The sequence below is a fragment of the Suncus etruscus genome, chromosome 4 (genome assembly GCF_024139225.1).
Source record: "Suncus etruscus isolate mSunEtr1 chromosome 4, mSunEtr1.pri.cur, whole genome shotgun sequence".
NCBI lineage: Eukaryota > Metazoa > Chordata > Mammalia > Eulipotyphla > Soricidae > Suncus > Suncus etruscus.
This window is the reverse complement of record NC_064851.1, coordinates 97,176,932-97,184,995: the sequence shown is the minus strand read 5'-3', so window position 1 is coordinate 97,184,995 and position 8,064 is coordinate 97,176,932. Positions and strand designations below refer to the sequence as shown.

General features: G+C 35.3%; 1 non-coding gene across 1 annotated transcript; it reads left to right on the top strand.

Moving 5' to 3' along the window:
- Positions 1-639: 639 nt before the first annotated feature.
- On the top strand, positions 640-720 carry LOC126007711 (small Cajal body-specific RNA 18). Its single transcript, XR_007495204.1, has one exon. It is a non-coding gene; the product is annotated as a small Cajal body-specific RNA 18 (non-coding RNA).
- Positions 721-8,064: the final 7,344 nt, after the last annotated feature.

The following is an 8,064-nucleotide window of genomic DNA, read 5'->3' as shown; positions in this document are numbered from 1 at the left end:
GGGACCAGATGGGATACTGGGGGATCGAACCGCGATCCATCCTAGGCTAGCACAGGCAAGGCAGACACCTTACTCCTTGCACCACCACTCCAGCCCCAGGGAAAAACATTCTGAAATGAAAAAGCATAATACTAAAAAATTGCTGGATTAAAGAAAAAAATCACACAAAAATTTTCTAGAAATAGAAAGAATTAAGACATGAGATATCATATCACAAGGGACAGCAAAAACTGTAAAATATTTTTCATAGCAACATAAGATTATATGAGAAAAAGCTCAAGTAATAAATTCTCTTTTGAGGGGGATGAGGGAACATCCACAAACCAATCTACAAACTGTGGTCTATACATCGGTGTCATAAAAATAAAATGATGAGAGGGCAGACGCCTGGGCCTCGAGGCGGGCGGGTGGGACCAGTTGGGGATGTGGGACCCATCGGGTGGCGGGTGGGGCGGATGTGACAGGCCTGGGAACCCCCGGCCCCCTTCTGCAGCCCCTCCGTGAGCCCGCGGTATTTTCCTTATATGATCCGGCCCCACTGCGGACCGGAGAGGATTAGGACGCGTCTGGCCGAGAAGGGCGCGGGGCTGGGTGGAGGGTGGGCTAGCGGGGAGGCCTCTGCGCCGCGTCTGCGAGCCCTGGTCGATGATGACAATACCACTGCGCAATCTGAGTTCTCGGGAAACCCGCTGATGGAGCTCTGAGAACGGACTGAGACCGTGGGGAAAAAGAAAAAAAGAAAAAAAGAAAAAAAAATAGGAAAAAAAATAAATTAAATAAAATAAAATGATGACATATGCTACATAAGTAAACTATGAAAACATTAAATGTTTCAGTAAAATAAAACAGACAGAACAGAATCAGAAAGCAGAGTTTATCAAAGAATAAGACGTGGAGAAAAAGGAAAGTTGTTTAATGGGTAAATACTTTGTTGATGATGAGAAAAGGTTTTTATGTAAATAATGACAATAGCTTCAAAATTATGATGAATTTATTTAATACTACTGAATTATATAATGAAAGTACTTGCAATGATAAAGATTACAAATGTATATATGACCACAATTTATTTAACATAAAAATTCATTATGCTCTGTACCATAGTAGAATAAGTGACAAAAATACATAATAATGTCTTTAGATGCAAAAGAAGTATTTAACAAAATTCTTTCTTCCTTGTATTTTTTACAAAGTCAGAACACTAGAATAAAGTAAAACTTTATCAACTTAATAAAAGGTATATAATAAAATACCTGCTTTAAACATTCTTTAAAGCATATTTAGTGGTAGAGCACTGAATGTTTTTAGAAAAGGCACATGTAAGACATTACTTTTTTATATTAAGCATTATCAGAAGGCTCTTACTCAGGCAATGAAGGAAAAACATAAAATATAATGTATGCTTATGGGGAGTAAAAGTAAAAGTATCTCAATTTTCAAATAAAAATAAATTCTCATGGGTATATTAAAGATATATTTTAATTAATACATAAATTCAGCAAGATTGTGCAATACAGAATATAAGTATTCTGTATTGCAGCAATGATTCAAATGGAAATTTTTATAAAGAAAACAATTACAAAACAAAAAGGAAAAATGAAAACAATTACATTCTGTATTCATTTTTTTGAGAGCAGCTATAACAAAATATGACAAACAAATTACATAAAACAACAGAAATGTAGTGTCTCACAATTTTGAAGTTAAAAGTCTAACATTTAGGTATCTGTAGGGTCATGTTTCTCTGAACTCAGTAAACGAAAATAATCCTTGTCTCTTTTTTAGTATCAGTAATCTCTACTCCCTAGTTTGCAGCAGTGTCCTTCCAATACTCATTCTGTCACTACTTAATGTTCTTCCTGTGTGATTATCTTCTTCCTGTTTTTCTCTACAGATGATAGTCTGAAGAGAAATTATGGAATAGGAATCTGGGTTTTGAAATAAGGTTCAGCCAACTTAACTTGATATTATTTGATTAAATCCATAAGTAATTTATTTCCCAATTAAATTGAATTCACAATTACTAGTCTATGGTTTCACTAAATTCTTTGAAAGATATCATGCAAATTGAGCAAACTATTAACAAAGAAAAGAAAATGTGGGGCCCAGAGAGATAGCACAGCGGCATTTGCCTTGCAAGCAGCTGATCCAGTACCAAAGGTGGTTGGTTCGAATCCCGGTGTCCCATATGGTCCCCCATGCCTGCCAGGAGCTATTTCTGAGCAGACAGCCAGGAGTAACCCCTGAGCAATGCCAGGTGTGGCCCAAAAACCAAAAAAAAAGAAAAGAAAAGAAAATGTGTACTCTGAAATCTACACAAACTGGTGAATAGAAAGGAAACCTAAGTAGTGAAAATATAGTCTCTGTTAATAATTTGCAATATTCTTTTAAATTGATAGACTGAACATACATTCCATGAAATTTCCAGCAGCCTTCTTTGCATATCTTGACAAGTCAGTCACAAAACCAGTATAAAAAATAAAGGAATTGTAGTATTAAAACAGGAAAAGCAGAATAAATTGAATAGGTTCACACTTCCACTTCATAACTTATTATATTGTTGCAGTGCTTAAGACAATATAATACTTAAATATGAAAAGATATATTAATAAATGAAATAGTGTAAAAATGAACCTTCATGTTAAAAGGTCATCAAGACAAGTCAATTATGTAAGTAATATTTTAAACAAACATCATGCAACATCTTAAATAACCACTTATAAAACTTTAATATTGGACCCCCTGCAAAAAATATGCATAATATCAGTTCATAATGTTAAGAAATTTAAAATATATATCATTTTTAAAAATCTTAGAAGTAAAGAGCAATAGTATAGGAGGTAGGGTGCTTGCTATGCTAATGCAGGCCTGAGTTCAATTCCTGACACCTAATACGGTCCCTCAAGTTCACCAAGAATGACTTCTGTGAACAAAACTAAAAATAAGTCTTGAGAACCCATCACAGAAACAGGAAAATAAAAAAGCAAATCTCCAATTCTGATAGTCTTCTTATATATAATATTAAAAGAAAAGTAGATAATTTGAACAATATCATGATTCCTGCTTGAAATGGCAACCTCAAAATGGTTACCAAAAAATGAAGAGAGCTACATGACAGAACTAAGATGGCTATGAGGACAGTCCATACTTCCCTCCGCAAAAGAAAACCAGCCAATAAGAGACACCGCAAAGAAATATTACAGGTTGGGGTGAGACTGACTCCTTTATTGTACCCTAGTATACTAGAAAAGACCTGGCAAATATTCATGCATCGCTACACAGAAGAGTACAATAAAATGGCAATGAAATGACTGGAGGGTCCAAGCACTGGAAAAGGAAAAGTAGGGTCTCTAATCCAACTAGGTGCTTTAGGGAAGAGAGTGAAAACAGTGGGTGGATATATCCTTGAGCTAGGGGATATTTATATGGATGAGATTTCAGTGTACCACAAAAAATTGAAAACATGGTTAGAAACTGACCTCTTAATGTCCAGTGGCAGTATACAGACTGCTAAGTACCCGATCTGGGACCCGACACCAGAGGATACCAGTGGTGCCACAAAAGCTCACCCTTAGCCTCAACGTTTTTCTTTTTTTCTTTTTTTGTTTGTTTGGTTTTGGTTTTTGGGTCACATCCAGCAGCGCTCAGTGGTTACTCCTGGCTCTACGCTCAGAAATCGCTCCAGGCAGGCTGGGGGGACCATATGAGATGCCGAGATTCGAACGACCGTCCTTCTGTATGAAAGGCAAACGCCCTACCTCCATGCTATCTTATTATAAAAGCTGGACACTCCATGTCAAACACACACACACACACACACACACACACACACACACCCCTTGCTTTAAGAAAAATAAGCGTGCAAATATAGGGAAACCTAAAAAACTAGTAAAAAACAAAAAAATAAATAAAATGAAACAAATAAAGTTTAAATAATAACAGAATAAAATAAAGACACAGCACCACCTGCTGGAAATGGTGAAGTACCTCAATTCTCTAAGTTGGTCAAGTTTTTTTTTTCCCTATGAAATTTTAAAGTGGTTTTAAAAAAATGTATCACGGGGCTGGCGAGGCGGCGCTAGAGGTAAGGTGTCTGCCTTGCAAGCACTGCCAAGGAAGGACCACGGTTCGATCCCCCGGCGGCCCATATGGTCCCCCCAAGCCAGGGGCAATTTCTGAGTGCTTAGCCAGGAGTAGCCCCTGAGCATCAAATGGGTGTGGCCCAAAAATCAAAAAAAAAAAAATATATATATATACATACATACATATATATATATATCACATGGCAGCATCAAACCTCAAGGATATCTGACCTTAAAAGAAGAAAACTCTCCAGAACCCAATTCAAGTACATGAAACATAATGTTATGCTATTAGGGAATTCAAAGTAAATATAATTTAAAAACGCAGTGATGAAAATTCAGCAAGTCTAAGTTATATGGAAATTCCTAACAATTAATAAAATATCTCTTTCATATGTGGGACTTAAAGATATGCAAAGAGATGATAACAAATACCAAAAGGAAGCTTGTTGGGGAATTCATCCAAACCATTGAGTTGGGGAGGGGTGAAAAAGGAAGGGGTTTAGAAACTTCAGGGAGATATAGATAATAGGTGCCATACTGGAACAATGGAAAGCCATTATTAATAGCACTATAAAGAAAAAATAAATTAATAAATACTTAGGGAGAGATAACGAACTTTAACAATCAAACTTTTAAAGATGCCTGTCAAGATTCAGACTCAGGATGGGGGTATAGGGGAGGGAACCTGGGAAAACTGATGGAGGGAAGTTAACACTGCTGGTGGGCTCGATGCTAGACAATTGTATGCCCAAAATTCAAGTATAAATAATACTTTAATGAATTTTTTAAAAGATAAAATATAACAAATGAAAAGAAAATGAAAACACATGATTGCTTTTACTGAGCCTAAAAATTTTGAATTAATGTAATGACATCATAAAACAAGAAACAGAAAGTAAAAGTTAAATTTTTAAGTAAAATAACAAATTCAGAGTGTGAAAAATGCAACAAATGAGATCAATAGTACAAAGAAAGCTATGAAAACAGAATAGTTCAACTAGAAGAACAAATCAGTGAATTCAAATATAGTAAATCAAAATAATTCAGGTTGAAGAAGACAGACATGTTTGTTTGTATGTATGTATATATGTATGTATGTATGAAGAAACATTATGAGAATTACTGTGCTCATAAAAAGAAACATAATAAAAACATGAGCTTCCCAGGAGGGAAAGAAAGAAAACAGAACAAAAAGTTTGTTTGTTTAAGGAAATAGTAGAAACACTCCAAACCTGTGAGAGAAAATAAATATAAAGATGCATGAAGACCTGTATTAGACCCTATCAAGAACAGTTTTCTAAATGTTACCTAAAATAAAATTTTGAAAAGAAAAATAAATATATAAAAACTGATTCCAAAAATAGCACTAAAAGCTTAAAAACAATTAAGGAAATGTAACCTATAGCAAAAATAAATAGTAGTCAAATATTAAACTTTCTCAAAATATTGAATACATCTTAACTCAGTCTCTAAGGCTAGAATTCCCTAATAACAAAGGAAGACTGATACACAGTATGAACATTGACACCAAAATTATTAACAATACTAGAAAAACAAAATTGAAATACATTATTTTACATGTGCAAATTGAATGTATTCCTGGAATACAGGATGGTTCTACATATGAATACCAATAAATGAAAATGTAGCATGTTCACTAAAAGAAAACAGGCATGACTATTTTAATTGACATAAAAAAGTACTGAATGACAAATTCAATACCTTTTAATGATAAAAACACATAATATGATTAGAAAAATAGTAAAACAGATAGGGTACTTGTTTTGCACCAAGCAACTTGGTTTTAATGCCTCACAACCAATTCCTGAGCACAGAAACAGAAATAAGCGAGTAAGCCTTGAGTACTGCCAAGTATGAACAAATTAAATAAACAAAAAATAGAAGAAAACTGTCAACATAATCCAAGCCCAGGCCTGAAATAGCATCACAGGTAGAGTGATTGCTTTGCATGTCACTGAACCAGATTCAATCTCCTGCCAGACATATAGTCCTGTGAGCTCTATCAGAAGTGATCTCTAAACACAGAGCCAGGAGTAAGACTTGCGCTAGATTAAGTGTAGCCCATAAACTAAACAAAAGAAATAATCTAACTCATTTGTGGAATATAAGAAAAATAAAACAGTATTATTATGATATCTAGAGACAATAGAGATGAGGGCCAGGAGAACCAGTCTATTCCAGGAAGCTTGCGACAAAGAGCCAAGATTGCAGTTAGGGTAGAGAAGAGTCCACTAGACAATGATAGTTGGAACTGATCAGTATGGGCAAAAATGAGGTACTGAAAGGGGATAAAGTTACATACATGGCACCTCTTCATTAACAATAGTGAAAACCAGTGTCAAAAAAGGGGGAGAAATGGAAGAGAGGAAGATAGACTGGGAGTAAGAGAAAGAGAAAAGGGGAGAGCGAGAGAGAGAGAGAGAGAGAGAGAGAGAGAGAGAGAGAGAGAGAGAGAGAGAGAGAGAGAGAAGTGAAATGTCTGCCCAGAGACAGGCAGGGGGAGGGGGGAGGGATATTGGGAACACTGGTGATGGAAAATGCACACTGGTAAAGGGATGTATACATTGACTGAAACTCAACCATGAACAATTTTGTAATCATGATGCTTAAATAAACATAAATAAATAAAAACATCATAGGAACAAAGAGAAAAAAAATTTTTTAAACAGTAGGCCTACAGAAAAATTAGAAATCATGATGTGATATATAATCTTCCTGTACTATCTACTTTCTCAGTGGTTATGAAATCTCTATTTTTGCTTTTTTGTTTATTGATTCAAAATGGTATAAAATGTTGTTAAATTCCACTCCCTGAGATTTATTTAGGCAATTTAGTGTTGAACCAGACATTTTATATTCTGAAGAAGCTGAGAGATAATTAAGTGTATAAGCAATCACAATGGTAGTAATTATGAACATGTATTCATTTTCCTTCTAACCATTTTCATCTTTTTCAGGTGTGTGTCAAAACAGTAATTGATAAAAGAAAAAGACACACTTGGGAAACACTGTATTTATGTCTGAAAACATAAATGACTGTAATGGTCTCTAAGTATGTTAACCAACTGTCTTATACATTATCTCTTAGACAGCTGAAACTCATTAGTTTTCTCGGGCAATCCCATGAAATATGTCCTTCACCCAAACATGAACAACAGTAGGTCCTGACCTTAGGCAGAAACAGACAACCAAATGTCCTGTGTGCTATCCATCTGTGGTATCCACTACGACAACAAGAACCACTTCAAAAACAATATGTGGCATTTGGTAAAATACAAGGTGCTGGAGGGAAGAGGCCATCAGTTCAGTGAAATTAGATCCAGCTGTGAGCCACTCAGGCCAGGGCTATCTGTAAATCGCCTTTTCTCCCTGCCCTGTACATTATAACAATCTACTACAGATCACAAGAGCACAACCAAAAGCCATATGTTTGGCATCCTTTGGACAGCATCTGGTATTTTTTAAGATACAACTAAAAATGTTGAAAACACAATAAAACAACTGTCATTCACTTAATGCTGGTGCTTATATCTTAGCTCGTGGATGGTTTTATAACAAATAAACAGTTATGTGAAGTCTCAGTTTAGTCACCTTCCTTCATACATTTCTTTCCTTGGTGAATTACACTTTGTCTCTCCCTTAGGCTTGGTCCAACCAAGTGTATTTTTGTGTAAGTGTTATCTGTGCTACTGTAGATGATTGCTATATAAGCAAAAAACAGTTTTTTGAAAAGGTGGATCCTACCAAGTCTAGACAAAGAGCTTAAGGATTATTTACATACAATAGATTTACAAAAAGTCAACAAGGGTCTTACCAAGAGGTTTCATGTCCAGACTGCAAGTTCAGATAGCAATAAGGTATATATTTCTGTATATAAGCTATATATATGACCAACAATTAGGAAGGTGAACATCGGCAGTTTTTCTGGCACTTTTAACTATATAAACTCTCATTACAG